At 41.9% G+C, this 20,054-nt stretch overlaps 1 long non-coding RNA gene across 1 annotated transcript in view; it reads right to left on the reverse strand.

Annotated features, from left to right (window-relative positions):
* Positions 1 to 2,360: 2,360 nt before the first annotated feature.
* Positions 2,361 to 20,054, reverse strand: part of LOC132482010 (uncharacterized) — a 34,922-nt gene continuing 17,228 nt past the window's right edge. Inside the window, exons 3-4 of the long non-coding RNA XR_009530856.1 lie at positions 12,226 to 12,420; positions 2,361 to 2,550 (exon numbers count right to left, since the gene is read on the reverse strand). This is a non-coding gene — a long non-coding RNA (uncharacterized LOC132482010). The remainder of the gene's footprint in view (positions 2,551 to 12,225; positions 12,421 to 20,054) is intronic.

A 20,054-nucleotide genomic window follows, 5' to 3' on the forward strand; every position in this document is an offset into this window, starting at 1 on the left:
AGAAGAACTGGTACATGTACAGGTGGAATATTAACCAAAGGAAAAAAGGACACAATGCCATGTGCAGCACCGTAGATGAGTCTAGAGGTAGTCACACGACTTGTACTAAGTCAGAAAGAGAGAGACACATATCGTATGATATCACTTATAGGTGTTACCTAAAAATTGATAGCAGTGAAGATATTTCCACAGAGAAGGGCAATCACAGATTCATTAAACAAACGTATGGTTCACCAATGGAAAGGTGTGAGGATTGGATACATTAGGATATTGGGGTTAACAGACATATACAAACACAGGTGAACTATATAATCACCAAAGACCTATGGAATACCAAGAGAAGAGTGCTCAACATTCTGTCATAACGTACATGGGACAAGGATCCCAGGAACAATAGACATATGTATATGTGTAAAAGAACCACATCTTGCACACCTACAACATGCCAAACATTGTAATCAAACTTGCTGTGATGAAAAATAAAAATTAAGTTAAAAAAACGAACAAGACATAGTGAGACATAAATTGAACGGGCTTTCCTGATACATTCCATTCTAAATTACAACCTAGAACACGACTTCCATTGAGGTTCTGTTGCCCTAGTAACCGGATTTGGTAAAGGAGAACTGCTGCCACCTTGTGGCCGTTTCACACAACAGCAGCTTTAATCCCAGCGCTAATGGTCAGTTGATATTCAAAATAATTGCAGGCCTGTAAATGACACCTCCCTGAAAAAAAATCCTGGGGTCGTATATCGATCAAAACATTCAAGAGACGTCCATATTTCAAAACGACAGTTTCAAGAGGCATATTTTATGCACATTTGTCTTCTCTTTCTTTTACTTTCTTTCTTTTTTGTTAACAAAATGGGAATGGAAAAAGGCTGAACATCAGGAATCAATAAAGCCATGCAAATCCAGTGTACAAAAATGTTCACCTCACAGCCGTCAGAATGGTCATCAGCAAGAAAGTCTACAAAGAATAAATGCCGAAGGGGTTTTAGAGAACTGTGTACCCTTTAGCTGCTGGTGGGATGAAACCTGGTCACAGCCAGTAGTGAGAACAGAATGGAGGTGCGTTTAAGGGTAAATATGGAGCTACCATGTGATCTGGTAGGCCCACTCATGGGCCTTTCACCTGATTAGACCAGAATCAAAAAGACACAGGCTGGCAATCCTGCACTGCAGCAACACGTACCATAGCCAAGACCTGGAAGAAACCGAAATGTCCATCAACAGAAAAATGCACCAAGAAGAAGTCGTCCATGTACACAATGGAATATTAGCCATGAAAAAGCAGGGAACAGTGCCGTTGGCACCATCATAGAAGGATCTAGAGATAATCACCCAACTTGAAGTAAGAAAGAAACCGAAAGACAGACATCTTATGACATCACTTATAGGTGTTACCTAAACATTGATACCCATGAAATAATTTCCAAGAGACGGACACGCATAGATTCAGAAAACCAATTAATGTTTAACCAAATGGAAAGGAGTAAGGAATGTATGAATTAGGACATGGGGGTTAACCGATATGCACTAAAACATATGAAATATATAATCACAAAGTGCCTATGGAATACAAAGAGAGGTCTACTCAACACTCTATAATAACATACACGGGAAAGGATCGAAAGAGGAATAGACAGATACATTGATAGGATGAACCAGAAACTGTACACCTAGGAGAATCTACATTTTTATCAAATTTGCTCTGATACTTAATAAAAATTAAATTTAATAAACAAACAACAATTTAGGAGATATAAGCTCTTGGGGGTTTGCGCTGGCACATTCCACTCTAATTTGCAGCTTACTAACACGATTTCCAGAAAAGCTCTGTTGTCCAAAAACCCAGAGTTGGAAATGTAGAAATGCTGCCGCCTTGTGGCCGTTTCCCGCAAGAGCGGCATTAAACCCACAGCTAATGGTCACTTAGCATTCACAACGACTCAGGGCTGTAAAAGACACCTGCCCTACATAATTGTGCGGAGGTAGGGAATGGCCAAAAAAATTCCAAACTGGCACATTTTTCAAGGAGATAGTATGGAGGGGTAAGTTTTACTCACTCATTTTCAAAAAAGAGGAAAATGGATAAAAGCTCAACATCAGGAATTATTAGACTCATGCAAATCTAACTTCCAAAAAGGTTTCAACTCACACATGTCAACTACCATCAGCTAAAAGTCTACAAACAATAAATGCTGAAGGGCTTTTAGACAACTGTGTACTCTCTAGCTGCTGGTGAGATGTAAAGTGGTAACAGCCAATAATGAGAACAGAAAGGAGCTGCGTTTAAACGTAAAAATTGAGCCACCATTCCATCCAGCAGGCCCACCGCTGAGACTCTCACCTGAGAAGTCCAGAGTCAAGAAGGCAGAGGCTTCAACAGCTGCACTGCAGGAATTTTCACAATAGCCAAGACGCGGAAGCAACCAAAATGTACGTCACCCGATGAGTGGAAAAAGAAGAAGTGGTCCATGTACACAATGGAATATTAGCCATGGAAAACAATGAAACACAGCTCTTTGAGGCACCATAGATGAGCCTAGAGATAATCACAGAACATGAGGTAAGTCAGAAAGCAAAAGACATGTCCCATGATATCACTTATAGGCGTTATCTAACAACTGACACAAATGAACATATTACCACAGAGAAAGACACTCACAGGCTTAGAAAACAAACTATGCTTATCTAAAAGGACAGGTGGGGGGAGTGGACAAATTAAGATTAGGGTTACCATACGTGTACAAATACCTATTAAATACATATAACAGAAAGACCGACCATATAGCAAGGGATGTCTATGGAAAACTCTGCAGTAATTTACATGGGAAGTGGCTCTGTACATGAATATATATATATATATATATATATATACACGTTATGCACAAATGAACCAGATTGTGTACACTGAGGACAAACAGTATTCTAATCATTACCCCGATTAAAAAAACTAAAACAAGAAGTAATGTGACATAAACTTATTGGGGCTTCTCCTCGCACATTGCATTTTAATTTACAACCTAGGAACAGGACTTCCAGAAAGGCTCTGCTGCCCTAGTAACTAGATTTGGGAATGGAGAAGTGCTGCTGCCTCGTGGCCGTTTCCCAAAACAGCAGCTTTAAACCCAGTGCTAATGCTCACTAAATATTCACACTCATTACTGGCCTATGAATGACAGCTGCCCTCAAAAACAATCCTGGGTTCTAAAATTGACCAAAAATTTCAAAAGAGGGCAACCTCTCAAGAAGACAATTTCAAGAGGTTAATTGTACTCTCCGTTTTTTTCTGTTTTTTTTAACAGACATTTAAAAAGGCGTGGAGAAATGATGAACACTAGGAATAATTAAAGACGTGCAAATCCAAATTACAAAAAACCTATCAGCTCACACCAGTCAGAATGGCCATCAGCAAAAATTCTGCAAACAGTAAATGCTGAAGGGTTTGAGGAGAAATGGCTACACTTGGTTCAACGTGGGACATGGTAAGAGCCAGTAAGGAAAACACAAAGGAGGTGCCTTGGAAAGGTAAATACTGAGCTACCATTCAATCAAGCATACCCACTGCTGGGCCTATCGCCTGACAGGATGAGAATCAAAAATAAACAGGCTGGGCTTCCCTGGTGGTGCAGAGGTTGAGAGTCCGCCTGCCGATGCAGGGGACACGGGTTCGTGCCCCGGTCCAGGAAGATCCCACATGACGTGGAGCAGCTGGGCCCGTGAGCCGTGGCTGCTCCGCCTGCGCGTCCAGAGCCTGTGCTCCGCGACGGGATAGGCCACAACAGTGAGAAGCCCGCTTACCGCAAAAAAAAATAAAAATAAAAAAATAAACTGGCTGAGCTTCACTGGTGGCGCAGGGGTTTAGGGTCTACTGCCGATGCAGGAACCACGGGTTCGTGCCCCGGTCCGGGAATATCCCACATGCCATGCAGTGGCTGATCCCGTGAGCTATGGCTGCTGGGCCTGTGCATCCGGAGCCTCTGCTCTGCAACGGGAGGGGCCACCGCAGTGAGAGGCCCACGTACCGCCAAAGAAATCAAAACCATAAAAAAAGATACAGGCTGAAAATCCTGCACTCCAGCAATATTTACCATAGACAACACTTGGAAGCTACGAAAATGTCCATCAACAGAGGAATGCACCAAGAAGAAGTGGTCCATGTACACAATGGAATATGACTCCAATAAAAAATATAAATTCAATTTAGAAAACAAACATAAGTAAGGAGACATCAGCATTTGGGGGTTTATCCGAACACAATCCACTCTAATATATAACCGAGGAACACCACTGCCAGGAAGGTCTGTTTCCCTAGTTACCAGATTGGGAAAAGCAGAAATGCTGCCGCCCTCTGGCCGTTACCTGCAACAGCAGCTTTAAAACCTGTGCTAAGGGTCACTTCATATGCACCAGTACTGGAGGGCTGTAAATGAAACCTGCCCACAAGATGTCTTGAGGGAGGTAATGGCCAAAATATTTCTAAATGTCACACATACTTCACGAAAACAATTTGAAGAGGTAAGCTGTACTCACAGTTTGAAGAGAAAAAGGACATGCCAGAAAGCTCAATTTCAAGGGTTTATGAGACGCATGCAAATCCAACCACAAAGAGGTATCAGCTCACACTGGTCAGAATATACATCAGCAAAAAAACACTACAAACAGTAAATGCTGAAGGTGTTGTGGGGAAGTGCACACCCTCAACTTTAAGAGGGACGTAACCTGGTAAGAGCCACTAATGAGAACAGAATGGAGGTGCCTTTGTAATGTAAACATTTTACTACTGTATGATCCAGCAGGCCCACTCCTGGGCCTATAACCTAAAAAGACAGAATTGGAAAGACACAGGCAGGCAAATGTGCATTGCCGCTGTATTACAATAGCCAAGACATGGAAGCAACCAAAAAGTCCATCAACACATGAGTGGACAAAGAAGAACTGGTACATGTACAGATGGAATATTAACCAAAGGAAAAAAGGACACAATGCCATGTGCAGCACCGTAGATGAGTCTAGAGGTAGTCACACGACTTGTACTAAGTCAGAAAGAGAGAGACACATATCGTATGATATCACTTATAGGTGTTACCTAAAAATTGATAGCAGTGAAGATATTTCCACAGAGAAGGGCAATCACAGATTCATTAAACAAACGTATGGTTCACCAATGGAAAGGTGTGAGGATTGGATACATTAGGATATTGGGGTTAACAGACATATACAAACACAGGTGAACTATATAATCACCAAAGACCTATGGAATACCAAGAGAAGAGTGCTCAACATTCTGTCATAACGTACATGGGACAAGGATCCCAGGAACAATAGACATATGTATATGTGTAAAAGAACCACATCTTGCACACCTACAACATGCCAAACATTGTAATCAAACTTGCTGTGATGAAAAATAAAAATTAAGTTAAAAAAACGAACAAGACATAGTGAGACATAAATTGAACGGGCTTTCCTGATACATTCCATTCTAAATTACAACCTAGAACACGACTTCCATTGAGGTTCTGTTGCCCTAGTAACCGGATTTGGTAAAGGAGAACTGCTGCCACCTTGTGGCCGTTTCACACAACAGCAGCTTTAATCCCAGCGCTAATGGTCAGTTGATATTCAAAATAATTGCAGGCCTGTAAATGACACCTCCCTGAAAAAAAATCCTGGGGTCGTATATCGATCAAAACATTCAAGAGACGTCCATATTTCAAAACGACAGTTTCAAGAGGCATATTTTATGCACATTTGTCTTCTGTTTCTTTTACTTTCTTTCTTTTTTGTTAACAAAATGGGAATGGAAAAAGGCTGAACATCAGGAATCAATAAAGCCATGCAAATCCAGTGTACAAAAATGTGCACCTCACAGCCGTCAGAATGGTCATCAGCAAAAAAGTCTACAAAGAATAAATGCCGAAGGGGTTTTAGAGAACTGTGTACCCTTTAGCTGCTGGTGGGATGAAACCTGGTCACAGCCAGTAGTGAGAACAGAATGGAGGTGCGTTTAAGGGTAAATATGGAGCTACCATGTGATCTGGTAGGCCCACTCATGGGCCTTTCACCTGATTAGACCAGAATCAAAAAGACACAGGCTGGCAATCCTGCACTGCAGCAAAACGTACCATAGCCAAGACCTGGAAGAAACCGAAATGTCCATCAACAGAAAAATGCACCAAGAAGAAGTCGTCCATGTACACAATGGAATATTAGCCATGAAAAAGCAGGGAACAGTGCCGTTGGCACCATCATAGAAGGATCTAGAGATAATCACCCAACTTGAAGTAAGAAAGAAACCGAAAGACAGACATCTTATGACATCACTTATAGGTGTTACCTAAACATTGATACCCACGAAATAATTTCCAAGAGACGGACACGCATAGATTCAGAAAACCAATTAATGTTTAACCAAATGGAAAGGAGTAAGGAATGTATGAATTAGGACATGGGGGTTAACCGATATGCACTAAAACATATGAAATATATAATCACAAAGTGCCTATGGAATACAAAGAGAGGTCTACTCAACACTCTATAATAACATACACGGGAAAGGATCAAAAGAGGAATAGACAGATACATTGATAGGATGAACCAGAAACTGTACACCTAGGAGAATCTACATTTTTATCAAATTTGCTCTGATAATTAATAAAAATTAAATTTAATAAACAAACAACAATTTAGGAGATATAAGCTCTTGGGGGTTTGCGCTGGCACATTCCACTCTAATTTGCAGCTTACTAACACGATTTCCAGAAAGGCTCTGTTGCCCAAAAACCCAGAGTTGGAAATGTAGAAATGCTGCCGCCTTGTGGCCGTTTCCCGCTAGAGCGGCATTAAACCCACAGCTAATGGTCACTTAGCATTCACAAGGACTCAGGGCTGTAAAGACACCTGACCTACATAATTGTGCGGAGGTAGGGAATGGCCAAAAAAATTCCAAACTGGCACATTTTTCAAGGAGATAGTATGGAGGAGTAAGTTTTACTCACTCATTTTCAAAAAAGAGGAAAACGGATAAAAGCTCAACATCAGGAATTATTAGACTCATGCAAATCTAACCTCCAAAAAGGTTTCAACTCACACATGCCAACTACCATTAGCTAAAAGTCTACAAACAATAAATGCTGAAGGGATTTTACAGAACTGTGTACCCTCTAGCTGCTGGTGAGATGTAAAGTGGTAACAGCCAATAATGAGAACAGAAAGGAGCTGTGTTTCAAAGTAAAAATTGAGCCACCATTCCATTCAGCAGGCCCACCGCTGAGACTCTCACCTGAGAAGTCCAGAGTCGAGAAGGCACAGGCTTCAACAGCTGCACTGCAGGAATTTTCACAATAGCCAAGACACGGAAGCAACCAAAAGGTCCATCACCAGATGAGTGGAAAAAGAAGAAGTGGTCCATGTACACAATGGAATATTAGCCATGGAAAACAATGAAACACTGCTCTTTGAGGAACCAAAGATGAGCTTAGAGATAATCACAGAACATGAGGTAAGTCAGAAAGCAAAAGACATTTCCTATGATATCACTTGTAGGCGTTATCTAACAACTGACACAAATGAACATATTTCCACAGAGAAGGACACTCACAGGCTTAGAAAACAAACTATGCTTATCTAAAAGGACAGTTGGGGGGAATGGAAAAATTAAGATTAGGGTTACCATACGTGTACAAATACCTATTAAATACATATAACAGAAAGACCAACCGTATAGCAAGGGATGTCTATGGAACACTCTGCAATAATTTATATGGGAAGTGGCTCTGTACATGAATATATATATATGTATATATATATATGTTATGCACAAATGAACCAGATTGTGTACACTGAGGACAAACAGTATTCTAATCATTACCCCGATTAAAAAAACTAAAACAAGAAGTAATGTGACATAAACTTATTGGGGTTTCTCCTGGCACATTCCATTTTAATTTACAACCTAGGAACAGGACTTCCAGAAAGGCTCTGCTGCCCTAGTAACCAGATTTGGGAATGGAGAAATGCTGCCGCCTTGTGGCCGTTTCCCAAAACAGCAGCTTTAAACCCAGTGCTAATGCTCACTAAATATTCACACTCATTACAGGCCTATGAATGACACCTGACCTCAAAAACAATCCTGGGTTCGAAAATTGACCAAAAAATTCAAAAGAGGGCAACCTTTCAAGAAGACAATTTCAAGAGTTTAATTGTACTCTCTGTGTTTTTCTGTTATATTAACAGAACTTTAAAAAGGCGTGGAAAGATGTTGAACACTAGGAATAATTCAAGACACGCAAATCCACATTACAAAAAACCTATCAGCTCACACCAGTCAGAATGGCCATCAGCAAAAAGTCTGCAAACAGTAAATGCTGAAGGGTTTGAGGAGAAATGCCTACCCTTGGTTCAACGTGGGACATGGTAAGAGCCAGTAAGGAAAACACAAAGGAGGTGCCTTGGAAAGGTAAATGCTGAGCTACCACTCAATCAAGCATACCCACTGCTGGGCCTATCGCCTGACAGGATGAGAATCAAAAATAAACAGGCTGGGCTTCCCTGGTGGCGCAGAGGTTGAGAGTCCGCCTGCCGATGCAGGGGACACGGGTTCGTGCCCCGGTCCGGGAAGATCCCACATGACACGGAGCGGCTGGGCCCGTGAGCCATGGCTGCTGATCCTGCGCATCCGGAGCCTGTGCTCCGCGACGGGATAGGCCACAACAGAGAGAGGCCCGCGTACCGCAAAAAATAAAAAATAAAAAAATAAACCGGCTCAGCTTCACTGGTGGCGCAGGGGTTTAGAGTCCACCGCCAATGCAGGAACCACGGGTTCGTGCCCCTGTCCGGGAATATCCCACATGCCATGCAGAGGCTGGTCCCGTGAGCTATGGCTGCTGGGCCTGTGCATCCGGAGCCTCTGCTCTGCAACGGGAGGGGCCACCGCAGTGAGAGGCCCACGTACCGCCAAAGAAATCAAAACCATAAAAAAAGATACAGGCTGAAAATCCTGCACTCCAGCAATATTTACCATAGACAACACTTGGAAGCTACGAAAATGTCCATCAACAGAGGAATGCACCAAGAAGAAGTGGTCCATGTACACAATGGAATATGACTCCAATAAAAAATATAAATTCAATTTAGAAAACAAACATAAGTAAGGAGACATCAGCATTTGGGGGTTTATCCGAACACAATCCACTCTAATATATAACCGAGGAACACCACTGCCAGGAAGGTCTGTTTCCCTAGTTACCAGATTGGGAAAAGCAGAAATGCTGCCGCCCTCTGGCCGTTACCTGCAACAGCAGCTTTAAAACCTGTGCTAAGGGTCACTTCATATGCACCAGTACTGGAGGGCTGTAAATGAAACCTGCCCACAAGATGTCTTGAGGGAGGTAATGGCCAAAATATTTCTAAATGTCACACATACTTCACGAAAACAATTTGAAGAGGTAAGCTGTACTCACAGTTTGAAGAGAAAAAGGACATGCCAGAAAGCTCAATTTCAAGGGTTTATGAGACGCATGCAAATCCAACCACAAAGAGGTATCAGCTCACACTGGTCAGAATATACATCAGCAAAAAAACACTACAAACAGTAAATGCTGAAGGTGTTGTGGGGAAGTGCACACCCTCAACTTTAAGAGGGACGTAACCTGGTAAGAGCCACTAATGAGAACAGAATGGAGGTGCCTTTGTAATGTAAACATTTTACTACTGTATGATCCAGCAGGCCCACTCCTGGGCCTATAACCTAAAAAGACAGAATTGGAAAGACACAGGCAGGCAAATGTGCATTGCCGCTGTATTACAATAGCCAAGACATGGAAGCAACCAAAAAGTCCATCAACAGATGAGTGGACAAAGAAGAACTGGTACATGTACAGGTGGAATATTAACCAAAGGAAAAAAGGACACAATGCCATGTGCAGCACCGTAGATGAGTCTAGAGGTAGTCACACGACTTGTACTAAGTCAGAAAGAGAGAGACACATATCGTATGATATCACTTATAGGTGTTACCTAAAAATTGATAGCAGTGAAGATATTTCCACAGAGAAGGGCAATCACAGATTCATTAAACAAACGTATGGTTCACCAATGGAAAGGTGTGAGGATTGGATACATTAGGATATTGGGGTTAACAGACATATACAAACACAGGTGAACTATATAATCACCAAAGACCTATGGAATACCAAGAGAAGAGTGCTCAACATTCTGTCATAACGTACATGGGACAAGGATCCCAGGAACAATAGACATATGTATATGTGTAAAAGAACCACATCTTGCACACCTACAACATGCCAAACATTGTAATCAAACTTGCTGTGATGAAAAATAAAAATTAAGTTAAAAAAACGAACAAGACATAGTGAGACATAAATTGAACGGGCTTTCCTGATACATTCCATTCTAAATTACAACCTAGAACACGACTTCCATTGAGGTTCTGTTGCCCTAGTAACCGGATTTGGTAAAGGAGAACTGCTGCCACCTTGTGGCCGTTTCACACAACAGCAGCTTTAATCCCAGCGCTAATGGTCAGTTGATATTCAAAATAATTGCAGGCCTGTAAATGACACCTCCCTGAAAAAAAATCCTGGGGTCGTATATCGATCAAAACATTCAAGAGATGTCCATATTTCAAAACGACAGTTTCAAGAGGCATATTTTATGCACATTTGTCTTCTCTTTCTTTTACTTTCTTTCTTTTTTGTTAACAAAATGGGAATGGAAAAAGGCTGAACATCAGGAATCAATAAAGCCATGCAAATCCAGTGTACAAAAATGTTCACCTCACAGCCGTCAGAATGGTCATCAGCAAGAAAGTCTACAAAGAATAAATGCCGAAGGGGTTTTAGAGAACTGTGTACCCTTTAGCTGCTGGTGGGATGAAACCTGGTCACAGCCAGTAGTGAGAACAGAATGGAGGTGCGTTTAAGGGTAAATATGGAGCTACCATGTGATCTGGTAGGCCCACTCATGGGCCTTTCACCTGATTAGACCAGAATCAAAAAGACACAGGCTGGCAATCCTGCACTGCAGCAACACGTACCATAGCCAAGACCTGGAAGAAACCGAAATGTCCATCAACAGAAAAATGCACCAAGAAGAAGTCGTCCATGTACACAATGGAATATTAGCCATGAAAAAGCAGGGAACAGTGCCGTTGGCACCATCATAGAAGGATCTAGAGATAATCACCCAACTTGAAGTAAGAAAGAAACCGAAAGACAGACATCTTATGACATCACTTATAGGTGTTACCTAAACATTGATACCCATGAAATAATTTCCAAGAGACGGACACGCATAGATTCAGAAAACCAATTAATGTTTAACCAAATGGAAAGGAGTAAGGAATGTATGAATTAGGACATGGGGGTTAACCGATATGCACTAAAACATATGAAATATATAATCACAAAGTGCCTATGGAATACAAAGAGAGGTCTACTCAACACTCTATAATAACATACACGGGAAAGGATCGAAAGAGGAATAGACAGATACATTGATAGGATGAACCAGAAACTGTACACCTAGGAGAATCTACATTTTTATCAAATTTGCTCTGATACTTAATAAAAATTAAATTTAATAAACAAACAACAATTTAGGAGATATAAGCTCTTGGGGGTTTGCGCTGGCACATTCCACTCTAATTTGCAGCTTACTAACACGATTTCCAGAAAAGCTCTGTTGTCCAAAAACCCAGAGTTGGAAATGTAGAAATGCTGCCGCCTTGTGGCCGTTTCCCGCAAGAGCGGCATTAAACCCACAGCTAATGGTCACTTAGCATTCACAACGACTCAGGGCTGTAAAAGACACCTGCCCTACATAATTGTGCGGAGGTAGGGAATGGCCAAAAAAATTCCAAACTGGCACATTTTTCAAGGAGATAGTATGGAGGGGTAAGTTTTACTCACTCATTTTCAAAAAAGAGGAAAATGGATAAAAGCTCAACATCAGGAATTATTAGACTCATGCAAATCTAACTTCCAAAAAGGTTTCAACTCACACATGTCAACTACCATCAGCTAAAAGTCTACAAACAATAAATGCTGAAGGGCTTTTAGACAACTGTGTACTCTCTAGCTGCTGGTGAGATGTAAAGTGGTAACAGCCAATAATGAGAACAGAAAGGAGCTGCGTTTAAACGTAAAAATTGAGCCACCATTCCATCCAGCAGGCCCACCGCTGAGACTCTCACCTGAGAAGTCCAGAGTCAAGAAGGCAGAGGCTTCAACAGCTGCACTGCAGGAATTTTCACAATAGCCAAGACGCGGAAGCAACCAAAATGTACGTCACCCGATGAGTGGAAAAAGAAGAAGTGGTCCATGTACACAATGGAATATTAGCCATGGAAAACAATGAAACACAGCTCTTTGAGGCACCATAGATGAGCCTAGAGATAATCACAGAACATGAGGTAAGTCAGAAAGCAAAAGACATGTCCCATGATATCACTTATAGGCGTTATCTAACAACTGACACAAATGAACATATTACCACAGAGAAAGACACTCACAGGCTTAGAAAACAAACTATGCTTATCTAAAAGGACAGGTGGGGGGAGTGGACAAATTAAGATTAGGGTTACCATACGTGTACAAATACCTATTAAATACATATAACAGAAAGACCGACCATATAGCAAGGGATGTCTATGGAAAACTCTGCAGTAATTTACATGGGAAGTGGCTCTGTACATGAATATATATATATATATATATATATATACACGTTATGCACAAATGAACCAGATTGTGTACACTGAGGACAAACAGTATTCTAATCATTACCCCGATTAAAAAAACTAAAACAAGAAGTAATGTGACATAAACTTATTGGGGCTTCTCCTCGCACATTGCATTTTAATTTACAACCTAGGAACAGGACTTCCAGAAAGGCTCTGCTGCCCTAGTAACTAGATTTGGGAATGGAGAAGTGCTGCTGCCTCGTGGCCGTTTCCCAAAACAGCAGCTTTAAACCCAGTGCTAATGCTCACTAAATATTCACACTCATTACTGGCCTATGAATGACAGCTGCCCTCAAAAACAATCCTGGGTTCTAAAATTGACCAAAAATTTCAAAAGAGGGCAACCTCTCAAGAAGACAATTTCAAGAGGTTAATTGTACTCTCCGTTTTTTTCTGTTTTTTTTAACAGACATTTAAAAAGGCGTGGAGAAATGATGAACACTAGGAATAATTAAAGACGTGCAAATCCAAATTACAAAAAACCTATCAGCTCACACCAGTCAGAATGGCCATCAGCAAAAATTCTGCAAACAGTAAATGCTGAAGGGTTTGAGGAGAAATGGCTACACTTGGTTCAACGTGGGACATGGTAAGAGCCAGTAAGGAAAACACAAAGGAGGTGCCTTGGAAAGGTAAATACTGAGCTACCATTCAATCAAGCATACCCACTGCTGGGCCTATCGCCTGACAGGATGAGAATCAAAAATAAACAGGCTGGGCTTCCCTGGTGGTGCAGAGGTTGAGAGTCCGCCTGCCGATGCAGGGGACACGGGTTCGTGCCCCGGTCCAGGAAGATCCCACATGACGTGGAGCAGCTGGGCCCGTGAGCCGTGGCTGCTCCGCCTGCGCGTCCAGAGCCTGTGCTCCGCGACGGGATAGGCCACAACAGTGAGAAGCCCGCTTACCGCAAAAAAAAATAAAAATAAAAAAATAAACTGGCTGAGCTTCACTGGTGGCGCAGGGGTTTAGGGTCTACTGCCGATGCAGGAACCACGGGTTCGTGCCCCGGTCCGGGAATATCCCACATGCCATGCAGTGGCTGATCCCGTGAGCTATGGCTGCTGGGCCTGTGCATCCGGAGCCTCTGCTCTGCAACGGGAGGGGCCACCGCAGTGAGAGGCCCACGTACCGCCAAAGAAATCAAAACCATAAAAAAAGATACAGGCTGAAAATCCTGCACTCCAGCAATATTTACCATAGACAACACTTGGAAGCTACGAAAATGTCCATCAACAGAGGAATGCACCAAGAAGAAGTGGTCCATGTACACAATGGAATATGACTCCAATAAAAAATATAAATTCAATTTAGAAAACAAACATAAGTAAGGAGACATCAGCATTTGGGGGTTTATCCGAACACAATCCACTCTAATATATAACCGAGGAACACCACTGCCAGGAAGGTCTGTTTCCCTAGTTACCAGATTGGGAAAAGCAGAAATGCTGCCGCCCTCTGGCCGTTACCTGCAACAGCAGCTTTAAAACCTGTGCTAAGGGTCACTTCATATGCACCAGTACTGGAGGGCTGTAAATGAAACCTGCCCACAAGATGTCTTGAGGGAGGTAATGGCCAAAATATTTCTAAATGTCACACATACTTCACGAAAACAATTTGAAGAGGTAAGCTGTACTCACAGTTTGAAGAGAAAAAGGACATGCCAGAAAGCTCAATTTCAAGGGTTTATGAGACGCATGCAAATCCAACCACAAAGAGGTATCAGCTCACACTGGTCAGAATATACATCAGCAAAAAAACACTACAAACAGTAAATGCTGAAGGTGTTGTGGGGAAGTGCACACCCTCAACTTTAAGAGGGACGTAACCTGGTAAGAGCCACTAATGAGAACAGAATGGAGGTGCCTTTGTAATGTAAACATTTTACTACTGTATGATCCAGCAGGCCCACTCCTGGGCCTATAACCTAAAAAGACAGAATTGGAAAGACACAGGCAGGCAAATGTGCATTGCCGCTGTATTACAATAGCCAAGACATGGAAGCAACCAAAAAGTCCATCAACACATGAGTGGACAAAGAAGAACTGGTACATGTACAGATGGAATATTAACCAAAGGAAAAAAGGACACAATGCCATGTGCAGCACCGTAGATGAGTCTAGAGGTAGTCACACGACTTGTACTAAGTCAGAAAGAGAGAGACACATATCGTATGATATCACTTATAGGTGTTACCTAAAAATTGATAGCAGTGAAGATATTTCCACAGAGAAGGGCAATCACAGATTCATTAAACAAACGTATGGTTCACCAATGGAAAGGTGTGAGGATTGGATACATTAGGATATTGGGGTTAACAGACATATACAAACACAGGTGAACTATATAATCACCAAAGACCTATGGAATACCAAGAGAAGAGTGCTCAACATTCTGTCATAACGTACATGGGACAAGGATCCCAGGAACAATAGACATATGTATATGTGTAAAAGAACCACATCTTGCACACCTACAACATGCCAAACATTGTAATCAAACTTGCTGTGATGAAAAATAAAAATTAAGTTAAAAAAACGAACAAGACATAGTGAGACATAAATTGAACGGGCTTTCCTGATACATTCCATTCTAAATTACAACCTAGAACACGACTTCCATTGAGGTTCTGTTGCCCTAGTAACCGGATTTGGTAAAGGAGAACTGCTGCCACCTTGTGGCCGTTTCACACAACAGCAGCTTTAATCCCAGCGCTAATGGTCAGTTGATATTCAAAATAATTGCAGGCCTGTAAATGACACCTCCCTGAAAAAAAATCCTGGGGTCGTATATCGATCAAAACATTCAAGAGACGTCCATATTTCAAAACGACAGTTTCAAGAGGCATATTTTATGCACATTTGTCTTCTGTTTCTTTTACTTTCTTTCTTTTTTGTTAACAAAATGGGAATGGAAAAAGGCTGAACATCAGGAATCAATAAAGCCATGCAAATCCAGTGTACAAAAATGTGCACCTCACAGCCGTCAGAATGGTCATCAGCAAAAAAGTCTACAAAGAATAAATGCCGAAGGGGTTTTAGAGAACTGTGTACCCTTTAGCTGCTGGTGGGATGAAACCTGGTCACAGCCAGTAGTGAGAACAGAATGGAGGTGCGTTTAAGGGTAAATATGGAGCTACCATGTGATCTGGTAGGCCCACTCATGGGCCTTTCACCTGATTAGACCAGAATCAAAAAGACACAGGCTGGCAATCCTGCACTGCAGCAAAACGTACCATAGCCAAGACCTGGAAGAAACCGAAATGTCCATCAACAGAAAAATGCACCAAGAAGAAGTCGTCCATGTACACAATGGAATATTAGCCATGAAAAAGCAGGGAACAGTGCCGTTGGCACCATCATAGAAGGATCTAGAGATAATCACCCAACTTGAAGTAAGAAAGAAACCGAAAGACAGACATCTTATGACATCACTTATAGGTGTTACCTAAACATTGATACCCACGAAATAATTTCCAAGAGACGGACACGCATAGATTCAGAAAACCAATTAATGTTTAACCAAATGGAAAGGAGTAAGGAATGTATGAATTAGGACATGGGGGTTAAGAGATATGCACTAAAACATATGAAATATATAATCACAAAGTGCCTATGGAATACAAAGAGAGGTCTACTCAACACTCTATAATAACATACACGGGAAAGGATCAAAAGAGGAATAGACAGATACATTGATAGGATGAACCAGAAACTGTACACCTAGGAGAATCTACATTTTTATCAAATTTGCTCTGATACTTAATAAAAATTAAATTTAATAAACAAACAACAATTTAGGAGATATAAGCTCTTGGGGGTTTGCGCTGGCACATTCCACTCTAATTTGCAGCTTACTAACACGATTTCCAGAAAGGCTCTGTTGCCCAAAAACCCAGAGTTGGAAATGTAGAAATGCTGCCGCCTTGTGGCCGTTTCCCGCTAGAGCGGCATTAAACCCACAGCTAATGGTCACTTAGCATTCACAAGGACTCAGGGCTGTAAAGACACCTGACCTACATAATTGTGCGGAGGTAGGGAATGGCCAAAAAAATTCCAAACTGGCACATTTTTCAAGGAGATAGTATGGAGGAGTAAGTTTTACTCACTCATTTTCAAAAAAGAGGAAAACGGATAAAAGCTCAACATCAGGAATTATTAGACTCATGCAAATCTAACCTCCAAAAAGGTTTCAACTCACACATGCCAACTACCATTAGCTAAAAGTCTACAAACAATAAATGCTGAAGGGATTTTACAGAACTGTGTACCCTCTAGCTGCTGGTGAGATGTAAAGTGGTAACAGCCAATAATGAGAACAGAAAGGAGCTGTGTTTCAAAGTAAAAATTGAGCCACCATTCCATTCAGCAGGCCCACCGCTGAGACTCTCACCTGAGAAGTCCAGAGTCGAGAAGGCACAGGCTTCAACAGCTGCACTGCAGGAATTTTCACAATAGCCAAGACACGGAAGCAACCAAAAGGTCCATCACCAGATGAGTGGAAAAAGAAGAAGTGGTCCATGTACACAATGGAATATTAGCCATGGAAAACAATGAAACACTGCTCTTTGAGGAACCAAAGATGAGCTTAGAGATAATCACAGAACATGAGGTAAGTCAGAAAGCAAAAGACATTTCCTATGATATCACTTGTAGGCGTTATCTAACAACTGACACAAATGAACATATTTCCACAGAGAAGGACACTCACAGGCTTAGAAAACAAACTATGCTTATCTAAAAGGACAGTTGGGGGGAATGGAAAAATTAAGATTAGGGTTACCATACGTGTACAAATACCTATTAAATACATATAACAGAAAGACCAACCGTATAGCAAGGGATGTCTATGGAACACTCTGCAATAATTTATATGGGAAGTGGCTCTGTACATGAATATATATATATGTATATATATATATGTTATGCACAAATGAACCAGATTGTGTACACTGAGGACAAACAGTATTCTAATCATTACCCCGATTAAAAAAACTAAAACAAGAAGTAATGTGACATAAACTTATTGGGGTTTCTCCTGGCACATTCCATTTTAATTTACAACCTAGGAACAGGACTTCCAGAAAGGCTCTGCTGCCCTAGTAACCAGATTTGGGAATGGAGAAATGCTGCCGCCTTGTGGCCGTTTCCCAAAACAGCAGCTTTAAACCCAGTGCTAATGCTCACTAAATATTCACACTCATTACAGGCCTATGAATGACACCTGACCTCAAAAACAATCCTGGGTTCGAAAATTGACCAAAAAATTCAAAAGAGGGCAACCTTTCAAGAAGACAATTTCAAGAGTTTAATTGTACTCTCTGTGTTTTTCTGTTATATTAACAGAACTTTAAAAAGGCGTGGAAAGATGTTGAACACTAGGAATAATTCAAGACACGCAAATCCACATTACAAAAAACCTATCAGCTCACACCAGTCAGAATGGCCATCAGCAAAAAGTCTGCAAACAGTAAATGCTGAAGGGTTTGAGGAGAAATGCCTACCCTTGGTTCAACGTGGGACATGGTAAGAGCCAGTAAGGAAAACACAAAGGAGGTGCCTTGGAAAGGTAAATGCTGAGCTACCACTCAATCAAGCATACCCACTGCTGGGCCTATCGCCTGACAGGATGAGAATCAAAAATAAACAGGCTGGGCTTCCCTGGTGGCGCAGAGGTTGAGAGTCCGCCTGCCGATGCAGGGGACACGGGTTCGTGCCCCGGTCCGGGAAGATCCCACATGACACGGAGCGGCTGGGCCCGTGAGCCATGGCTGCTGATCCTGCGCATCCGGAGCCTGTGCTCCGCGACGGGATAGGCCACAACAGAGAGAGGCCCGCGTACCGCAAAAAATAAAAAATAAAAAAATAAACCGGCTCAGCTTCACTGGTGGCGCAGGGGTTTAGAGTCCACCGCCAATGCAGGAACCACGGGTTCGTGCCCCTGTCCGGGAATATCCCACATGCCATGCAGAGGCTGGTCCCGTGAGCTATGGCTGCTGGGCCTGTGCATCCGGAGCCTCTGCTCTGCAACGGGAGGGGCCACCGCAGTGAGAGGCCCACGTACCGCCAAAGAAATCAAAACCATAAAAAAAGATACAGGCTGAAAATCCTGCACTCCAGCAATATTTACCATAGACAACACTTGGAAGCTACGAAAATGTCCATCAACAGAGGAATGCACCAAGAAGAAGTGGTCCATGTACACAATGGAATATGACTCCAATAAAAAATATAAATTCAATTTAGAAAACAAACATAAGTAAGGAGACATCAGCATTTGGGGGTTTATCCGAACACAATCCACTCTAATATATAACCGAGGAACACCACTGCCAGGAAGGTCTGTTTCCCTAGTTACCAGATTGGGAAAAGCAGAAATGCTGCCGCCCTCTGGCCGTTACCTGCAACAGCAGCTTTAAAACCTGTGCTAAGGGTCACTTCATATGCACCAGTACTGGAGGGCTGTAAATGAAACCTGCCCACAAGATGTCTTGAGGGAGGTAATGGCCAAAATATTTCTAAATGTCACACATACTTCACGAAAACAATTTGAAGAGGTAAGCTGTACTCACAGTTTGAAGAGAAAAAGGACATGCCAGAAAGCTCAATTTCAAGGGTTTATGAGACGCATGCAAATCCAACCACAAAGAGGTATCAGCTCACACTGGTCAGAATATACATCAGCAAAAAAACACTACAAACAGTAAATGCTGAAGGTGTTGTGGGGAAGTGCACACCCTCAACTTTAAGAGGGACGTAACCTGGTAAGAGCCACTAATGAGAACAGAATGGAGGTGCCTTTGTAATGTAAACATTTTACTACTGTATGATCCAGCAGGCCCACTCCTGGGCCTATAACCTAAAAAGACAGAATTGGAAAGACACAGGCAGGCAAATGTGCATTGCCGCTGTATTACAATAGCCAAGACATGGAAGCAACCAAAAAGTCCATCAACAGATGAGTGGACAAAGAAGAACTGGTACATGTACAGGTGGAATATTAACCAAAGGAAAAAAGGACACAATGCCATGTGCAGCACCGTAGATGAGTCTAGAGGTAGTCACACGACTTGTACTAAGTCAGAAAGAGAGAGACACATATCGTATGATATCACTTATAGGTGTTACCTAAAAATTGATAGCAGTGAAGATATTTCCACAGAGAAGGGCAATCACAGATTCATTAAACAAACGTATGGTTCACCAATGGAAAGGTGTGAGGATTGGATACATTAGGATATTGGGGTTAACAGACATATACAAACACAGGTGAACTATATAATC

This window comes from Mesoplodon densirostris, chromosome X, assembly GCF_025265405.1.
Source record: "Mesoplodon densirostris isolate mMesDen1 chromosome X, mMesDen1 primary haplotype, whole genome shotgun sequence".
Taxonomy (NCBI): Eukaryota; Metazoa; Chordata; class Mammalia; order Artiodactyla; family Ziphiidae; genus Mesoplodon; species Mesoplodon densirostris.